Genomic DNA, 17,443 nt, shown 5'->3' with positions numbered 1-17,443 from the left:
CATATCCTAGCACGGTCAGGGCTGAGAGGACCGCATCAATAATAAAAACACACAGATTATTTGTGACTTCCTTAGGCTCCCATACAGAAAAACACAAGTTTCATTAACCTGTTGACATCCGAGTAATACTATTGAAATCCCTGTATTTTCCTTCAGGTTTGTACAGAACTGCTGAAGGTTTGTACCGAGTTTGTGCTAAAATCCTCCCTACTTTGAGACTTCAGTCACACAGGCGATAAAGTAGCTGAACGGTAAATGTGGAAAGAGGAATGCTGGAACAGTGCAACATCTGCAGACTAAGGAGTAGGGAATTGAGGATACCACGGGGCTGCTGCTACACCTCTATAACAGATTGTGAGAGCAGCATCGTAGGGGTTAAAACCAACAAATAATGTGCCTGCATTTAACAAGAGGAATGAGCAGAGAAAGTGGTCCAGGAAATCACTTCTGACCTTGGTCTATTAGTCTGACTTTGATCGATTACTCTGGAAGAATAACTAAAAACATGAACATAAATGGCAAATAGAAGAAAAAGCAACAGGATTACACAGAAAGTGTTACAGCCAGATGAACCCAAATTTATTTTCATTATGCTAACTGTCTGAAGGAAACAGAGTACCTCATCTATGTCTGAATTTCATGGAGCATTTGATGTGATCCTACATAACAGTTCTTAAATGGGAGATAGTAGAAAAATAAAAGGAATACAAGAATAGCAAAATATGAGGTATGGAAGGGAAAATATTAGACAAGAGGAAAAGCTGAAAGTGGATTTGCCAAGGACTGGTTCCACGATGATGTGTTTATACTATGCCTTTCATTAACTTGTATTTATTTAACCAGTGCAAAAATATGAGTCTGAGATTTGCTGATGATACAAAGGTGGGAGACATCGTCAACAATGATAATAATAGCTGTATTATGCTGACAGCACATTCCTTGAGGAATGAGATTATAGATCCAGGGATTAAAGAGCAAGTTCAAGTACATCGTGTTCAACCATACACATTTCTGCTGTAAAATGCATCATATCAGTTGGAAATGACAGAAGTAATAAAGATCTGGGAACACTACCTCAAGGAAGGTCTGCAGCATTAGCAGATTATAGGATGGCTATGAATCTCAACTCCATCAGCCATGAAAGTGTCACCTATCATGGTGAAGTGACAGAGAAGCACGGCTGGCATGTCCTCTCAAACACAAGCTGAGAGAAAGGTGAGTTTTCACAGGACATTGTACAGAAAGAGACATTACAATGATCTGAGGAATGAAGAACTCATCTGAAAGTGGTAGATAAAAACACTTCATTCCACTTGCGTAGCTTGGGGAATTCAGGCTGAAAGAGGATGTAATTATTGTCTACAGAAAAAACAGTATAGACATTAAGGGCTTGAAAAAATACACTAACCAACCCTATTTAACCTGAAAAGACCCATGCTGGTAAATGAAAACAAAAAAATATTATTTTTCTTACTATATTTAATATGGAAATTAGTAAAAAAAAAAACAAAACGCCCCACATAGAGATTAAAGCAGGAAGACTATGTCAGTCTTCTCATTGGAGTAAAAATAAATAAGCCCTACTTTTAAGCAACTACTTGAGCTGTTTATAAAAAGGATTATATCATGGGGCTGTCTGGATTTAGGGATTTAAGGATTCTATGTTAGTCTTATGTGCCTCAAGAAAGTACTGTGAGATAAACATGTGACAATCCACCTGCTTATCAAAACGTAGGGTTTGTCCCAATAGTTAACAGGTATGTGATTTTTTTAATAAGGATGTCACCACATGTGGGACATCCCAGGACAGTGCAAAGTGTCTGAAAGAATTTCAAGAATTATTTAATCAATCAAAAGCAAATGAAGCAAAGAAATTTATTTTACCTATGAATTACAAATTATTCAGTTGTCTTCTGGCACATAATTTTAGACTTTTTCTTTCAAGAGGGTTTTTTTGTTGTAACAAAAGGAAAACAGGCATCACAGCTTTTCTTTTGTGTGTGTGTTTAGGAGTTTTGTGTTTCCTTGTGCCTGATGAGATTTAGAAGGCAAATCAAACAATAGATATCACCTATAATAAAATGTGGAATAAGTGTGAAATATTTCAGAACTTAGTAACTAAATATGATCATGACTTGCATTACACGTCTTTAATTATTGACATAATTAATATTAAATATTAATTGAAGATCCATGTAGACATAAGCATCTGCTCTGCACTGTGCAGAGGTAGATATAATCAGCAACTGCAATGCTTATAGACATGATTTTTGTATTTTTATTTCTCTAATTGCAGGTTAACACAATTTACAAGACATCTGTTTAGACACACAACATGACATTGCCCAGCAATTTACAGTGGAGAGGCGGCTGTTTGGGCCATGATTAGATGGGGAGTTCTTTGGAAATGTCATAGTTGAATTTCTATGAGCTTCGTTAAAATGAGCTGAATGAATAATTCTTACTAATCAAACGTTTTAAGAGCTTTGGGTAAAACAAGCCTTACAAAATGTAGAAGATGTATCAGTTACACAGGTGTTAGTTCATTCTTAGGGATGATTCAAGGCCAAGTACCTGGGGAGCCCAAGCAAAGTAGGCTTTTCTAGCACAGGTGATTACTTTCTATCATTAAGTGACAGAAAATGGAATTACCCTCATTTCTTGACTGCCTCATACTCTGAATTCAAAGAGATGACTCAATCTCTTCATTTTTTCTCCTCTTTATATAAGAACAGGTGATGATCACACAACCATTAAGGAAATGGAAAAGCATTGTTTCCTGTTGTTTAGCTGACCCAATGAAAGGGGTGGAAAATAAACTTTACTGTTATTTTTGAGAGAATTATTGCAGAAGTTCTTTTTCTTTGTTCTTTTCTTTCTAAGCATCAACGAAAACTTTTCTTCCAACAAACTTGCTCTTTAAACAGAATATGGTTCTGGTTGTGTTACTCAGGGAATGGGGCAAAAAAAATATGTAATTTTTTAGGGTTTTTTTCCAATAAAACAGCTCATCTTTACACCATTAAAGTCTGCTATTGCTAAATATGCTGCCTAGAATTTTGTGGATTGAACAACAAACACTTCCGTACTACGTATTATAGTATTTAGAATATTGCTACTAAAAATAATCACAAAATAACTCAGCAAATACTATTACATCAATAAAAAATAACAAAAAGAAATCAAATACATTCTGTTTATATTGCATGTAGAAGATAAATACACAACTTTAAAACAAATAATTTCATGGCAATTTTGAATAGGTATAAAAAGTCAGAACCGGTAGCGTATAGGAATAAAAAGAACAACATCTTTAAGCAGTAGCATTGTAAACTATCACAATGAACAGTTCAGATGAATTTTTAAGTCTGGCAGCTGTAACAGTGCCCTTGTGATTTCCTTTTAAATCTGAAGTTTTGGTATTTTGTACTGTATGTTAAAGTTTATAGAAACAGATGGGATGAAAACAAAGAGAATGTTCATAAAATCTTATATAACACACCTTAAAGAATTTGTGTGATTTCAATATTAAATTTACTTTACAGTGACAGTATCTTGGACCACTGGGAAATTTAAAAAGTCGTATTTTTGAGGGTTCTTTACTGTCGTCTGACATTTAGACTTATAAAGCTTGCAAGCCAATAGTTTAGAAGATGGTAACAAACTGTTGACTTCAAATAAGGCTGCAACTTCAGTCTTATTTTTATTCAGAGATTTTCTGGGCTATAGAGGCAGTATTTTAATCAAAGAGCAATTCTTGTAGGCTTAGTATTTTCAGCCTTGATCTCACTCGTTTCTCTCATTGCACAATACTACTGTTCCCCTGCTTCCAGTTAGCTGCCAGCATGCAACATCTCTTTGGACCCATTCTGACTGTAGAATGATTAACATCTTGATTAGACCATTTCTTGGAGGTTTGTTGATCCATACATCTTTGGTTGGAGCAGTAGCCTTGTCAGCTTTGCATTATAGTAGACTTTTTGCTTCATCTTGACGATTCCAAATCTTTAACTTTTTACTGTTTTTTTATAATTCCTCTATTGTAACAGCTGACACTAATATCAGATCAAGAAAATGTATATTTTTCTCCTAATCATCAATCCTTTGTTCATAAACTCGCGACTTTTTTTGTTGTTGGCAATATGGGGGGAAAGTGCTCACTTTGCCTTAAAAATTGAGTCTATTTAGTCCTTGAGTTAACAAAACAATTAAGTATGTACTAAAGCTTAATTGACTTGAGTGAAAACAAAGTGGCTTTTGTATTTTATCGAACAGTTAAACATGTCAATGTTCATTTAACATACAGCTTAGATTGCACTGAATGCATAACTGCTTCTCCCTCTTGTCACAACACAGCAATGTCATCATTATCTGAGCTAAAGTTTTCACTCGTGCTTTTGCCATAGATGATCAGGATTAAAATCACTGACTCACTAATCCCCACATATAAACTGTCTCTTTATTGTCAGCAAAAAAAAATAATGAAATAGGAGATTCCTAAACGTATTTTTATTATATGCAATGAAGACCAGAGTCTACAAGTTCTTCACACTCTGGAAGAGAAGCAGCTAACAGCAGAATTTCAAAGTCTGGACCATGTGAGAGAACAAGAAAATTAATGTGTGGTTTAGTGAATTATTACCACTAGTGCATATGCAGGAACATCTTTCCTGATTTTTGAAAAAGACCTTTCACATCACTGAGACAAAAGGAACAATTATCACATTAGAGATTTTTCTCTGGTTTAGCTGCCAATAACAGAAAAAGTAACTGAATTTCAAGATTAAGTGAGGACATGAAAGTAATTGGTTGAAGAGTAATTTGTTTTAACTGGATATTTATACTAAATAGCTTAGAATAGTATTAATTTGCAGTTGTATTTCATTTTTCATCTGAGGATTTACAAGTACTTTACAAACTTTATAATAATATAATAGCTATGCTTCACAACACCCTATGTAGCAGCAAGGCATAGGAAGCAGCTGGAAAACAACAAATAGAAAATTGTGAATGATTTGGTGAGGTCCACAAGCGTACTGGTAAATCCTCACTTGCACTTTTCTTCCTCACTGCAAACAAGCACAGACTCCTTACAATGACAATTCAGAAAGTATCCAAGATTAACATCTTAAAAATATTCTGAAAAAGTATAATGGGGATTTTGAGCAACTTCTGATAGCAGATATTTAGCAATGGAACCAAAATCTGAAAGGCACAAGTGGGAGTTGAACGCTTACTGATTGGTTAATATGTGGCTACATGATTGCCTTTGAAAAGAGCTAAAATCAAAATCATTCTGAAAACATCTGATTCAGCAAAGTCAGTAATACTTCAGTTTAAAAGAGTAGGAAATCTTGATCAGCTATACTTCCTACTTCCACACCTTTTCCAGATGGAATTTTTATGAAGATTGAAGCCTTAAAAAAAAGGTCCTTCTTAAAGCATGCTAAATAGCATCTGACAAAAATAGAAGCCGAGTAATCTAATAGAGACATTAATGAAGGATCACTAATTGCTCCCATTTCACATTAATTACTGTAAGATATGTAGTCCAATGACCTTTGAATACTAAGTCTTTGTGGAGTAAGCTGAGACCATGAATTTCTCCTCCTGCTTTCCACATGAATTAACATACTTCTGAATCCAACTACAACTTTTGTGAAGTATATTGTAGGAAAATACTATCCCATTTGCCCTCTTCAGCTAAGGAACAACATTCTTGAAGGACACACTCTGCTTTATGTCATCTCCAATATTCCTGAAAATTTTATTCCTCCTAACTCCCATGTTTTCTTTATCTTTTAGAAGCTTCTCCACATTAAAAAATGAAAACTTCAGTGAAAATTTCTTTTAGTAACTAATTTTGTTGTACTACTTTATTGTAGTGTACCTCAACAAATCCATCATACTTTCACTTTGAATCTTATTTCTCCTGCCAGCATCTGACAATACTCTTCCCTCACCACTCAAAACTGTCTTTACTGGTATATCAAGAAGATTTTTATAATTTTAGTTTTTCCTACACTATTTGTTTTGTTGCCCATTTTTCCATTGTTGCTAGCCAAAAGAAAAGGGTGTAGATTAACTTAGTCATTTATTCAACACAGATCTGAAAGTGAATTAGAAACTATTGCATTTTTAGTGATATTAAGCCTGTATTTTTTCAGAGGAATGATTAAGTCTGAAATCTTTTTGCTTTGTGTCTCCTCTTCAAAGCTCTGTCTTGACTAACTATTCAGATCAGTCAACTGAAAATTCATTTTCACCTACCGTAGGAGCTGGAACGCTGCAGAAAACATCTGGGCATGTACAGCCATTTAGTGGCAAAATTTTGCAAAGCCTCGGTGGGGATCTGCTCTTGGTACAGGAGCAGTGAAAGCTTTCAGGGTGCAGCCTTTAACACGCATCAGCTGTGGGAAACCCATCACAGGGTCTCTCACGGCAGCTGAATTAACCTTTGATTTCATTCTCATGGGGGTTTCTGTTGTTCTGTGGTGTCTGGTACCTGGGCCTACAGTAAAATTTTCTGTCTGCATTGATTTTATAGTTACATACTTGTATAGCAGTAACGTGCTGAAGTTTATAGAAATGTGGCAACTAACAACCCTGCAGAGAGGAAAAAAAAATATCAACACCTTTATCCATTAATGCAGAATACTTTGCATTTTTGAGACTCAAGTGATCAAAACAAAACCTTCCTTTATATCCAGCCATGATCTTTCAACATCTGTTTAGCATCTGTTTTACTGGTGTAGTAAAGTAAAAGATAATTCACCCTTTCAACAGAAATTAAATTTAACAGTTGCTCTATTATGATCGGTTTAGGTGAGGAAGGTTTCTCTAGAAAGCTTTAAGACATTCTACAAATACTCCCAATACGCGGCTCAAATAAACAAAGCACATTCATTCCTGAAAGGAAGAGCAAATGCAACAATTGTTTCTGCCAGCATTATCACAATTGCGCTGCAAAGTCTGCTCCACCCCAAGGTTATTGCTGAGGATGTAATGGAGGAAGCACAGAAGGGAGGAAAGAGGGAAGGATTACACTTCTATTGTTAGCAAGTAGCATTTAAAGGTACCATTAAAAATAATCTATCTATCATTTTCTGTTCTCTGCAATTGCCAGATGAGAGGAACAACTCATCTTTATGAAGGGCTCACTAGGAGTACAGCTTTACGATCTTGCCCAAAGCTGTTTCAATACCGCATAAAGAGCAACGGAACACAAGGTATTCAACCCAGAATCATGAGTAATGAGTGCTTTATAAATCCAGTTCACTTTTCAGTTAAAAGGTTTAATGAAAGAATCTGTGTTTCTTAAAAAACAGACAGTGGCCTGCCAGTCTGGCTGAGCAGGATGAACCGTTGGAAACACCATTTCAGCCTTCTAATTAGGGGTTCGGGTCTGCAGGCTGATATAAAATTTAATTCCTGCAATGCCCAAGAACTGGTACTCTGTCCGTGTTGTGATATGTCAGGAAACTCAGTGGAGAAGGGTGAAATGCTACCAAAACCGGGCTTTCAAAATTTAAGAATCTGACCTGTCAAATCAGTTTTTATGCAACAGTAGATCTGGAGGTCTCTTTATTTATCTGAATGCTTTTGAGTTTTACTGTAGAAGACAGGTCACACGTACAGGCTCCCTTTCACCTACTCATACACAATGTGGTTATACATCCGTTCAGCATAAGTCCATGCCTCAGAGCTTTTAGAGGAATGTTTGGTATCATAACAACTGGTCACATCAAGTGGTGTCAGACCCTTGTCAGACTTCTCTGTAGGAAGTGAAGGCATTTTACTCTCACAAGGTACCTGAGGACATCTTCAAAATCCATGTCCTAAGCGTTTCATTTTCAAGACACTGTTGTGTTACTGGAACCAGATGCAATGATTATAGGGAAAAAGAAACCAAAACAAACAACAAAGACCGCAAAAGCATCAGTTAAAAATAAGACCTGTTTTATTTGGGAATTTTAGGAAAAGTTTATGATGGAAAATCCAGTACCCTTAGCCTCTGTAAAGCCTTCTGACAGAATACAAAGTCATGAAATGACCTGTTCAATGAGAACTGTTCAATGGGTTTGAATTTATTTGTCTGTCTGATTACAAATGAAATGTTACTATCGTTTAGTCATTGCCTCAAATTTTGATCTCTCAGACTCCATGAGAGGCATTTGAAGGTGATATATTTTGCAAACAGAAGAAGTTCTCCTCTTCTCAGCCTCCAAAAATTTTAGTAGGGAACAAAAGAGGAGGAAGCCAAAGCCCTGGAGTGTAAGAACATATTTTTTCAACATCAGGAAAGGGACAGTATTTTACCCAGAGAAGCAAGTCTGTACATTCTTTGTTTTGATTCTTCCACAACTGGTAAAAATTGATTTCTAACAGTTCTTGAGGTGCAGACTGTCTGGCCTGTAGAGAGATATTTCTGACTATTTTTCTGGTTGCTTAAACCAGAAGGAAATACTGAAGGTCATCTCCACTGATCATGTTTGTACAGAATTCTCCCAAATGACAACATAAAACAATTCTAATTTGATAGCCGGAAAAGTCAGGTTGTCCTTTTTTTTAAAAAAAACTAAATTTTGATAGATTTAATTTCCATTCGGTAATTTTGCACCTGCAGACTTATGACTATAATTTCCAAATCAAGCATTTATTCAAAACTGCAAAAACTATTCCAACCTTTTCAAGATAAACTGTGTTGTGTGTCCAGTCCTTCAGCATACAGAGCTTTCCCATCTATTTCTTGATATAACCTCAGAAATATCTTGCACTGATGTATCTGCAGGAGGGGAAAGGGATGCACAGGCAAATCTCAGAAAGAGTCAAGGATTAAGAATTGATCTGTTGCATTTACTGTCCCTTGTAAATCTCTGACTCTAAGTTCATAGCTTTCACTAATATCTCAGAGAACTCTTTAAAGGTTTAATCTTGGACAGACCTTCAGAAAAAATGAGAGTGTATCTTGGGATAGCACAATATTTTCTGCTGTCAGGAGCTAGAGATGAAGAGCTGGCTGATTCCAGAGCAGCCACCTGTCCTGTCTGGTTTGTTCCTAGTATTTCCATAGAGATACTGGAAAAAAAAAAAAATAAATCAGAATTTCTAGAATTTTACTTTTAAAGTTTAAACTGTATGACAAAGTTGTGGAATTTACTCATTTCTTTATAAGACAACACCTTTGCAATCTAGGAATAAATCTGGACCATTGAAAAAAATGACATCTTTGAAGAATTAGAGGAAAACAAAACCCCCAATTCGTAACAAAATGCAGTGGTGAGAGTGTTGACGCTACTTTCTGTTTGTCCTTAAAGATTTGTCAGGTTTCTCCGGTTGGCCATAGTTAACAGCATCTCTGATACTGCGTGGAAGCTGTGCAAGTCTTGATACCACTTTTGGGAGGATATTTAGACTAGCAAAAGGAATCCTTGATCTTGTGCGTGTGCACATCTCAAGTATTGCTTAGATGCTGAGGACAAGGTTGGCCTCTTCAATATACAGCTGCTTCAGCCCATAAATAATACCAAAATAAACTCAGCTTAAGTGAGTTTGTTTGTTAGTAAAGATCAAAAAAGACATTTGCGAAGAAAGTCACGCAATAATTCTGTCACGGTTGTTGATGTAGTTCCCACCCAGCCCTCAATCTTTCTGCAGCAGTATTCTGCTCCAGGAATGAGAAGAATGGGACCATAAAAGTGTTAAAACTAGGTCAGAAAAGCTGAAAAAGAGCAATATGAAAGAACTACCAGGAACAAGCCCATTCAGCAGCCCACACTAGTAGTCCTATGTGTGCATATAGCTGCTATATACCTAGAATAGGATTCTTTACTCTGAATTTGATCTTCTCTACCATGAGCGCAGGTGAGCTCCACAATGAGCCCAATGAGTTTTTGTTCTTGGCTATAGTGAAACAGGAGTTCATTATTTCTCTGGAATGATAGCACACAGATTTCAAGAGTTAGAATGCTGAGGAAATTGCTTCTCGGTAGAACATTCTTCGCTAAATAAAAATCTCCTTAAAAATAATCAGTTGGGATTTGGGAGAGTTTTAGCAAAGTTTCCATTTTTATGTGATAACACAAAAATAGAAAATATAGCACTGATTGTGCTCTGGGATGCAGTCAGGTGAGCCAGAGCTTGAGGGATTTTTGTCTACACTTCGCAAAGCTTCCTATTGACAGTTCGAAGTCAGAGAAGCTAGTTTTATTTAATCATTTTCAAGCTGATTTAACAGAAACTTCACACTCTATTTCCTTTTTATTTTATACATTGATTTTTTTTGATAAAGCAATGGGTTTTATATCTAAATGTAACTGTGTATTAAGACTACACTATTTAAAATTATAGGGCTTTTTTATTCTGTTGCTTTTTACGTTATGCTGAATGCCAACTGCTTCAGAGCAGGAACTAGACAATAATGTACTACACACCTTAACAGCATCCTCAGATTATTACAACATCCATACTTTGAATTAAAAGCAAACAGTACAGTCTAAGACCAACAGACAAGCCTATAGATTAATTTCAGTAAGTCATTCTTAGTCTTAGACAGCAAAGGTATTTTTTAGTTCTCTGTAAATATGAAATGTTAAAAACCATTTCCATAAGGCAATAAATATATGACATGTTTTAATATAATTTATAAAGAAAATAAGCCAAAGAAAAATGAGTTTTCTTATCTTGCTTTGCTTTGGCAGTGATATAGGAAGAGAGCATAGCTGTCAGTTACGAAAAACACACCTTCTGATAACACGTTTTATGGGTTTTGATTTTAGGCTCTCAACTGTGAGCATGCATAACATTTTGAGGTATCATTTTTTTTTTTGCACCAATTAAAGAAGCTGATACAAGATTTTATGTATGGTGTTTTGTCACATGGATGATGTAATGCTAAAATAAGGTCAGTTGAAACATTTACCACATACTTCATTATCTCTTGTGAAATGAAAATCAGGATAATACAGAAAGCAGAAATATTTAGTATAAGGATTTATTAACTCAATGATATTACCTTATGCAACATGAAATTTAGTGACACAGGAGTTTTCTTTTCTGCTGAAAAACATCAGGATTTATGACGTGTATTTTAATATATTTGTTCAATTCTGGGCCCAAGGATGGACGTTGAGGCTCCGGAAAGTGTCCAGAGAAGAGCAATGAGGCTGGTGAGGGGCTGGAGAACAAGTGTTAGGAGGAGAGGCTGAGGGAATTGGGGTTCTTCAGCCTTGAGAAGAGGAGGCTGAGGGGAGACCTTATTGGTCTCTACAACTACCTGAAAGGAGATTGAAGTGAGGTGGGTGCTGGGCTCTTCTCCCAAGTGTCAGGGGACAGGACAAGGGGGAATAGCCTCAAGCTCTGCCAGGGGAGGTTCAGGCTGGATATCAGAAAGAATTTTTTCACAGAAAGGGTCATCGGGCACTGGCAGAGGCTGCCCAGGGAGGGGGTGGAGTCACCATCCCTGGAGGTGTTTAAAAGACGGGTAGATGAGGTGCTCAGGGACATGGTTTAGTGGCAGATAGGAATGGTTGGACTCGATGATACAAGAGGTCTTTTCCAACCTTGTGATTCTATGAATCTCCGATTCTATATTTCTTCCACAAGTGAATTTTTTTCCCATTTTGTGTTTAATACAGAAACTTTGTCTTCCCATCCTATCTTGACTGCCTGGTTCCTGATGTTTATTTTAAAAAAATCATAAAATCACATATCCAAATTCTCACTCAGTCCTCAGACCAGACCCTAAATCATGTCGTTCACACTGTTTACAAAATCTTTGCCCTGTATCAGCAAGCATAAAATATTCATAGGGAACAGCATCTTCCAATGTCTGCCCCCTAAGTAATACTTGCCCTTTTGTACCCTTGGACTGAAAGTCTTTCATAGCCAGATTAAAATCGAAAGCAAAATTCTGATTTAATTTAAGTGGGATTTAAGTCTAGAGTTTTATTATGGGGCTCTTTTAGTCTTTTCAGTTTCTGTTCTCTGAGGCATGATCTCATCTGATCAGACCTCTGTGAATTAACAGCTAAATTTTTCTAAGGCATAAAAGCTCTTACTGGCATCACTGACATCTGTGAAATGTGTCCTAACTTAGAAATCAAGATGTGTTTTTATATATAGCTTTAAGGAATGAACAATGCATAAAAGGCATCCCTGGACTTTTTCCCCATAGTAATCACTTTTTTTCCACAATTAGCTAGGTAACAGAAATATTTATCAATTACTGTAACTGCAGAATATGATAATATAGCCTGCATTATTCCTTTCATAGCATATAGTGCCATGCGTTTCTGACTCAAGACTCTTTGCTCTCTAAGATGCCTTGAGTACAACATGCTGTTTGCTGCAATATTAGATCACTTGTGTATGTTTATTTTCAATGAAAAAAACCACAGTATATGATACAGTAAAATATGGATTAAAATAAATTTCCAGTATTTGGAAATGCAACACCAGTGCTTACTATATATCATGTATACATATCACTTATAAAACTACTACATCCTTACATCTTAAATTTTTCCATTATTATTATAAACAAAGACTAACATGCGGTGTGGGCGGAACTCACTGGAGTGGAAATCAATGCCCTGGCAAGCTGATAAGCAGTATGATAACACAGGCATACTTCAGCCTCATCTCTCTAAAACCTCTCCAAAATCCTCTTTCAAGGGGAAAAGAGTCTTTTAGAGAATTCAATAGTGACTCTATCAACCCCCAACACCCAATGTCACAATTTCTTTGCCAACAATTGCTTTCAGCCACTGGTACTTGTGATGAGCCATATTCTGAAACACAGGATATTTTTCACAGACTGTCCATAGCCTTTGCAAGACTCACCTTTAATGACATCACCATTGACTTATAAATTATGGGAAAGCAGTAGTTTAACTGGAAATTACTGATTACAAACAGAGCTGATCATTATATAGATATTAACCTTGGGTAAAGGGCTGATCATTCAGCAAGTGTTCTGGCAGGCTCTGCAGGGCAAAATAAACAAATAATTGAATCAGCTTGCATTACCAAGTCTTTTTTTCCATCCTAGACAATTGTCTTTACTGGGCCAAATAAAAAGTTGTTACAAATAAACTGAGTATAAACTCCTTAAACATAGTAAAATCTAACTGCATATTGCAATTTCTAACTATTATAGGCAAAATAATGTCCATTTAAGGAAATTTCCTTTTTCAATATCAGATCACATATATTTCATCATTTTAAATACCTAAATAATGTGAAGCTGTAAACATAGCCAGAACAAGGAATAACAATTCCTAACTGACAAAATAAACTAACAAATAAATAAGTTTTATCTTGAGGTTAAGAAAACATTGAGAGATGTGGATGACTTCTTGTACCTTTCTTCCACATTGTATTTTTAACCTGAAAGATTATTGTATTTCATAGGAAGATTCAATACCTTTTCTGCAAGCCACTAACAACAGCAAGGGAACGAAGGGGAAATGCAGCCTGCACAGATGCGGAATCCCAAGCAAGAAGAGAACTTTTCCAATTCAGCAACAAAAATCTGAGGACATTTTCTATGATAGGCTAGACACAAACACAAGCTTTCTGAATGGTACTACATTTGTATTTTATTTCTTTTTAGGACAGATATATTATAAAATTCACTGCAAAACCACAGTGAAGTGCACAGAAGACAATTGAGGAAGGAGAAGTTTTAAAAGGAAGCAGTTTTAAGGGGTAAGGAAAAATATAAAATTTAAGATTACTCCAGAGAAATGTCAGAAAACTAGCATGGATAGTTCAGAGAAAATATGCCTATGGGCAGGCATTTCAAAAAACGAGAAAGGTTGATTAAAGTACCCTGATTGTATTTTATTATGTAGTAATGGTATGAAATTAAGAGCAGGTGCATTGCAACTACAGTGCCCATGATTAAAGATTTTCAACGGTGTATCCAGATTAGTTAGTAATGCAATAATTTGCCATGAAAGGTAGTCACAGAACCAGCACTGGAGTATTCAGAAGTGGTGTAAAGAAGGCATTTAAAAGATTAAAGCAATTCCCACCTTAATTGCAGAGGAGGTAAAGCAGGAGGGAAAGGAGTACGGTCATTCCAATTCCATCAGCTCTGGCTGTATAGATCCACAGCAGAAGAGATGTCAACCGCTTTGTAAAATGCAAACACTTCTATGTGAGATTTATTAATAAAAGGAAAAAAGCAGCTGATAAAATCCAAAGCTGCTGACTAAGAGTCCTACTCCAAACTCTATGATACTCTCTGATAAATTCACATTGCTTTAAGGAAGTATTAGTCCTGGCCCAGAGTATTTAAGTAAGGGTGGCAAATATTTGGAATTTAGTTCATTACACCCCAGTCTCAAGCAGGCCAATTCACGGCACAAAGAGCTTTAAAGCAATTCTGGAAGTTCGTGACTCAAGAAAATTTCCCTTGCTCTTGACAGACCCTTTTAGCAATACACTAAGACTTCCCAAAGCAATTTTGAATAAGCCGCAGCTCTGAACTGGAGAAAACCTTTTCATTGGTGTTTGGTGCACTGGTTGGGAACTGGCAAGTTTGAACGCGAGTGCCAGATCTACAACTAGTGCACTGGTTATCTTGTGATGACACCTCTGCCCTTCACCTCAGTTTTCTCATGAGCAAAATGAGAGTAATGCAGATAAAATTTTATTTTATTCAGGCTAACACTCAGTACAAAAGGAAATATTTTTCCAGTACTGGGGGCACTAGAGATGCCCTAACAAAGACATAGGTCTGCCTCCTCAGTCTGCCACAGGCTTCCCAGAGTACCTCAGATGACTCAATTCCTCACTTTATTTCCAGCTGCAAAATGAAAATAATTATAGTTTCTTTCTCTTGACATTTATCAGGAAGCTTAATGCTAGTCTTTCATAATTTGGAAGAGATGTAAAAGCTGAAAATACTGCTGGAATTCACAAAGACAAAGGAGCTGTTTCTCCTTGGTGAAGAAGCAGGGCTGCAACAACCTGCTATGGTGGATGGAAAGAGTTTTTCCACTGTCCAGTGAAACCATTGCAAAATCCTTGTCCTGGCATTAGTGGCCTCTTGGAGCAGGACTACAGACAGAGCTATTCACATTAAGGAAGTTCAAACTAGACCTAAAATTTTCTCAGAATGCTCTCTAGCAGTCTTTGGACTATGTAGGTTGAATACAAAATTTTACACATGATCTAATCCTCTGACATTTTTGGTCTAATTTTTCAGGTAACATACTTTTAGCTCTGACCAACGCAATTACACAGCAACAGGAAAACACTATGAAAGCTGCACAATTTTTAGGTGTGTTGATCTACTACTTCAGCTTTACCTGTGGCTTTCAACGAATCTTTACAAAGGACCTAAAAGTCTGATGATATGGTCATGCCTATGCAGAGCACTTTGTTTGAGTACCAGCCAACAATATAGACTAATCACCGGTGTATGAGTGATAACGACCTCTGTTGCATTCTTATCTTAAAGGCCATGTCAGCTTTGTAAAAGATAATGTCACATTTACTCTACAGTTGGTCCTTTTAGGCATTTTTCTCTGAATCTCACCAGGGCACATCATGATTGATCTTTTTTTTCACTGCATTTACACAAATACCCTTGTTTCACCCCATAATATGAGCAAGATCTTCTTCAGATTAGCATAACTTAAACTTACATACAGGACACAAGAGCAGCACTGTAGAAATACAAACTTCAAAGAGAGAAATGGAAGGATATTATTTACTTCTGGCAAGTTTTTCCTAACATAATACATATCTTTGAAACCCAGAGGTCATTTATTGTGAATGTAACGAATACATTCATATCCACCAAGGGCAATAAATATTGCAAATTAAGTTGAGTAACGACTCTACTGTCTATTTCATTTCTGCATGAGAGACACACGTGGGACTTAATGTAAGTCAGTATTTATAATACAATATATGGTATGAGTCTCATTCAAAGTTAGAATTGCAGAAATATCACAAACACATTAATTTACTGTTATTGCCTCAGGAACAAGCAAAAAAAAATCATTACAAACAACCAATGTGTATGGAATTTATAATGAATATCTTAATCACGAAGCTACTTCATTTTAGATTACAACACTTTTCCTGGTAAGAAGATCTTGGTATTTAAAAGACTGAAGGAGAAAGGTAATGCAGTATAGCAGTTACTAGAAAAAAGCTACTTGCCACATTTTTAACTGGATTGATGTTTCAAATTTACTCTAGCTTACAAGAATCTTCAAAATATTTCTATAAGTATCAATGAGAACATCAAAAATGGAATTACAATTTTTGGTGAAGAATGGATGTCAGGAGGGAAAAAAAAAAAAAGTAGTCATTGCCATAAATAGGCATAAATAAATATACAGCCAAGAATATAATGTATACAACTGAGTTTTCTAAGATTCTTGGTGACACAAAGGGAACACACAAAAATTATAGATCGACTTTTCCAGTCAGCTACTTATGTAAAGTAGGTCTGTGACAGGCTAGTTGACTTTAGCTTCTTGTGGGAGTTATAGGAAGGTGAAGGATCATGAACAAGCCACCGCCGTAGTTAGTACAGCAGATTAAGTTAATTCTTGAGATAAAAATATGAAGAAAAGACATTAATAAAAGATTAGAGGAAGTCAGATATTTAGAAAGATCTGGTGATCTTCTTTATCACAGCAGACAAAGCTGGGAGTCATTGTATTTCCTTAATTTTTGTAGGCTACTAAGTCCAAAAGTGTGTAGTATAATTTTTAGATTCCCAACAAACTATGTAAGGATAGTGAACTCTGACTAAGGTTCCTGAATTGAGTAATTCTTGTTTTAGGAAACTAAAAGACCTATTTTCTGCTCACATGATTTTTGCACCCAGAACTTTATCAGTTCTTTGAGAATCATGAAAGTCCAGCATCAGTTGTGAACGTCTCTTGATGGAGCCCAACACTCTTCCAAGAACAGAGCTGTCTGTATTTGAATAGAAACACTGAGGCAACAGGAAACTGAAAACATCCTGTCTGTTGTGATTTTTTTGACAATATTTACCCTTTACTAAATTTTTGTCTGATTATCTGCTTTAGAAAATAAGGAAATCATTAGATTCATGACAACAGATTGTCTACACAGTTAGAAACATGGTAATCAATCCAAATTCTGAAGTTGGCATTAGTGTTCTCCTTCCTAAACCCTGAATTATTCTTATTCCTGGCCCAAGTTATCCTGTTCCATAATTTCATGAGAATCAAGATGTGTGCTAGGAAATACATTTCACTATATACACTGTGTAACAAGCCTTGCAGGTATCACAGAAGCAGGAATTATATTTGAACAGTTAGTGATAAGGAACCCAATAAAGACTTTCCTATTGAAGAAAAGACTTGCGAAGTTAACATTACAAGCAGCATTCAGCACAGCTTAGAAAGACTCAGTAGCAAGTGCTACACCAGAGTCACCGTTTCCA

Source organism: Cuculus canorus, chromosome 6 (genome assembly GCF_017976375.1).
Source record: "Cuculus canorus isolate bCucCan1 chromosome 6, bCucCan1.pri, whole genome shotgun sequence".
NCBI classification, from domain to species: domain Eukaryota; kingdom Metazoa; phylum Chordata; class Aves; order Cuculiformes; family Cuculidae; genus Cuculus; species Cuculus canorus.
This window is presented reverse-complemented; position numbering follows the sequence as displayed.